General features: G+C 47.4%; 1 non-coding gene across 1 annotated transcript; it reads left to right on the plus strand.

Moving 5' to 3' along the window:
- Positions 1–4,164: 4,164 nt before the first annotated feature.
- TRNAC-GCA (transfer RNA cysteine (anticodon GCA)) lies at positions 4,165–4,236 on the plus strand. Its single transcript has one exon. It is a non-coding gene; the product is annotated as a tRNA-Cys (tRNA).

Consider the following 4,236-nt stretch of genomic DNA (forward strand, 5'->3'; position numbering starts at 1 on the left):
GCAATCAGTCATGTGGTCGCGACCGGCAGCAAAACTGGCACTAGGCACTTCCTTGGCGTGGACGGGCGCAGACGGGCTTGCCTTTGGCGCGCCACCGGCTCGCCTGCTGCGCGTACGCTCCAGTGTTGTTTTTATGCAGCCCCGAGCGTGCAGCCCCAACGACTAGAGCGTGGCCCGACTACCCCCAAGATGGCGGGTCCGCTCGCACGGATGGACCCGACCAGGGGAAGACACCCAGGAGCCCCAGGAGACCACTCCGGTCCACCACGAGGTAAGGCAGTGCAACCAGGCAAAATTAGCAGCAGATAGTGGTATTTAACAGCAAAGTATATTTAAAACACGAACAGCTCAATTTTAAAATGTACACTAGTTAAAGCAGTAGCAGCTTCCAAAACACACAGCCGTGCTGGCAGAGCCCTGCCAAAGACTCGCCCCAGCAATCTTTTTATGCAGCCCCGAGCGTGCAGCCCCGACCACTATAAGTATAAACAATATTATCATAGATACCAGCTCTCCACTCATTGCGTTGTCCTCAGAACCAGGATGTGAACATGTGACCATGAGGGTGAACAGAGGCTTTTGGAGTGTATGCATTTGTCCACTGAGCCATCAGACCCTACTGAAAGATAATTGGCCATGGTCAGTGCTTGAAATGGAAAACCAGAAGTGCAGGTACTCAGTACCAGAGTACCTGCTTGTTTCTGAGAAGTGCCGGTACTCTCCAATAAAAAGTATAGCATTTCTCTTGAGAAGTGCCGGTACTCTCCCTCTCAAAATAAACAAGCATTGGCATAGCCAATAGGTCTCGCCTTTGGGACCTTATGTGTTTAGCCAGAGATATTGACTTTGCCTATGTTTTTAAGCTGTGCTGTACATTAGTTTGTAGAATGCTGCAACGTTGTAATAAAGAAGTGTTTAAAGCGTTTTTGTTATTGAGAGAGAGTTCATGAGAGAGAGCAAGAGAGTTAGAGATTTAGTTTGGAGAGAGAGAGTCTGTGAGAGAGAGATAGTTCGAATTAGTGTTTTTAAAGTGAGTTAGATAGTGAGAGAGTTAGTGAGAGGGAGTGAGTTAATTAGTGAGAGAGTAAGTTAGTTAGTGGGAGAGTGAGTTAGTGAGAGAGAGAGTGTGAGAGTTACTGAGATAGTTAGAGGAAGGAACATACACCAGACCTCTTGTGACGAACATAACTATGCAGTACACTACGCATTTGATTTTATTGTTAACCGTTCGATTATTTAAAATCATTACAGTACAAAAGCTCAAATGTAAACCCATCCCCCCTTGCCCGCCCACCCCTGCCTCCTCCCTCCCTCGCCGACCTGTGAACTTTATAAACCTTAATTCCGACAGTCAATCTTGTATTGCAAAGCCCCTTTTGCCATTAACTCCGGCAACTTAATCGTGTTTCGGCAAAGTTCCAACCAAAGTATGTGGAAAGACGGGCAAGCTGTTCTTTGCCCATGAATGTTGCAGGAGAACCTTGTTTGCCCATTAATCAGTCTATGTGTCTCAAGTGCTCATGGTCAGACATTTATGCGCTTGCGTCTAAGGCCTGTCTAATATGGTGAGTAAATATTGCCGCTCCTGCAAAGAGGTAGGTTTTTATTTCCGAAAGGCACCAATCTGATGCCTCCCTGCATGTTCTAATGCCAAGATCTCTTAAGATGGGACGGAGCATTCTTTGTCGCTCACTGGTCATTTTGGGGCAGCAACATAATAGGTGGAGCCAGGATTCCTTTTGGTAATTGCATAGGCGACAAGAGATGGCGCCATCTGCACGTGCCCATGCTGGATTGAAGTCCACAGTTCTGAGGGCCATTATCCTCATAAAAAGGATTCTCCTGCGGGCTTGGCCTAGGTTTGGTTAAGCTTTCCCCATAATGTAAGATTCGTCCAATGCCTTGGTGAGGGTATTATGGCGAAGTGCTGATAGGTCCAATTCAAACAAAATAGAGCGGACCTACCATCTCATGATGTTTGACCAGGTCTTGTGCGGGATGTTTGTTAGGGACAAGCTTTGGGGTTTAATGTTGAGGGTCTCAATTGCTTTGCCCAGTTTGATGTGCCAGGGGGAGTCCTCTTCTCTAAAGATTGTTACCAGGTGGTTTTTGAGAGCATTATACAGTGCTTTAATTACTCTTATATAGTACTTAATTAGGTCCCCCTGAAGGGCCAGTTCAGGTCTGCCGAGCCCTAATTCCAGCTGTAGCCTGGTGTTCCTTGCATACCTAGGTGCTTGCAGCACGATATTTGGGGTTTGACCTGCGCTGCTGATATGAGTTTATCGAAGGCTCCTCGAAATGCCAAGTGACCATAGTTGATGGCCGGGATTAATTTTGCCCTGAGGACCTTCAGCATGGGATCAGCTGTTGGGCTGGTCAAGTGTTGATTTAGGCGTCTCATTGATAGGATTACACTCTTGGTTTTGGCATTTAGGTGTTTTGTATGAGTTGCCGATGTTGCCCTCTCATGTAGCTAAACCCCAAGATAATTTTAGGCTATGGTGGTACCAATTTGGAGATCTCCCAAATTCCAGCATGCTTGTTTCTTGTGGGGATATCTGCCGAATATCATTATCTTTGTTTTACTCTGGTTGACATTCAGGTGGTTTTCCTTATTATACTTCCCCAGTTCTTTTAGTGCTCTTTGGAGGCCCACCCTTGTGTGATCCATCACTACAGTATCATCTGCATACTGAAGAATTGCCAGTCTTGCCGTGCCCAATTTAGGTGGAACTAGGCTTGCCTCTTTTAGAGCCCCCCACATGTCGCCTGTATAGAGGTTGAATAATAGGGGGGCCAAGACACAGCCCTGCTTCAGTCCGGTGTTGGTTTTGACTCTTGCTGATAACGATGTAGGGCTTATCTTGACTTGTACCCAGGTCACCTCGTGTAGGGATATGATAGCATTCAGTAGCTTTGATGAAACTCGCCCGTCTGTCAGTTTTCCCCAAAAGTTTGCCTCTATCAACTCTATCAAAGGCTGTGCTGTAGTCGATAAAACAGCAAAACAGCGGCAGGTGCCTGTCTTTCACCGCTCGTTTTGAGAGATAGGCCAAGGTCAGGTTGTTGTCCGTTGTTGTGCTGTTTGTCCTGAAGCCGGTCTGATAGAATAGTAATATTTCGTTGTTACTAGCCCAGGCCTCTAATTCACGGGAACCACACGGAGCAGCTCAGCGGCTCTGTTGAGGCTCAGCGGGCCTGTTTCTGCTCTATTGCGGCAGCAGCGGCCCAATGCCGATGCGGGCGCGCGAGCAGGAAGTGCTAGGAGTCGAGCAGTGCTTACGCCAGGCGTTAGTAAGCGAGCGACTGGGGCTGTCCTGCTCAAGTTCAAGCTGCGAGCTCAATCTCTCGACACTGTGCTCCGATCTCTTAACCTGCCAGCTGCTAAGGGAACAGAAAGGGTTTGAGAGGATAAAAGCAGAACACTACACATAAACAGCAGTATGCACAGATGTCATGGGCACACAATTACAAGTGACGATCGCAGCAAAAACGTAAACTCCTAACTGTTATACTATGTGGACATGGGGACGTTGCAAAAACGTAAACTCCTAACTGTTATACTATGTGGACATGGGGACGTTGCAACATGCCAGTAGCTAAGGGCAGTCACACATGCACGGCAGCTCCTCGGCAGTGAACTCGATGGATGACATACTCACAATGCACCAAAAGTCATGCTTGGTACATGAAGAATGTCCACATTATGTAAAGGTGGCATTTCAGATGTCTGGCACATCTGCATTGACTGTATGCCTGTCATGGTTCGTGCTGCCACATGACTGCCGGCCCGTGCCTAATATCAATGGCAGCCCACTTTGCATCATTAAAACAGGTGCTATCTCCTTCCCTTCCTCCCACACTCCCCCTTTGCCCTCCAATACCCTCCTCTCCCCCACCCTGTTAATCGTTTATGTGCCCTGTGGTCCAGTCTTGTTTCTTTTCATACATTTCCCGTCTTCATTTAGCCTGATGTCAAGAGCTTCCAACCTTTGCACAGGTTTATATTCGAAAAGTGATTGGCTACTTCTTGTTCTTCCACAATTCTGCACTGGTGCCTTACTGTCAAATGGATGTGAATCTCTCAATGTAAGATGTAGGAGTGCAGGTGCACATAGAGGGTATAGTTTAATAAGAGAAAAGCGTTCAATGCACACAGCTGGGGATATAGCTCAGTGGTAGAGCATTTGACTGCAGATCAAGAGGTCCCTGGTTCAAATCCGGGTGTCCCCT

Source organism: Lissotriton helveticus, chromosome 1_2 (assembly GCF_964261635.1).
Source record: "Lissotriton helveticus chromosome 1_2, aLisHel1.1, whole genome shotgun sequence".
Lineage (NCBI taxonomy): Eukaryota > Metazoa > Chordata > Amphibia > Caudata > Salamandridae > Lissotriton > Lissotriton helveticus.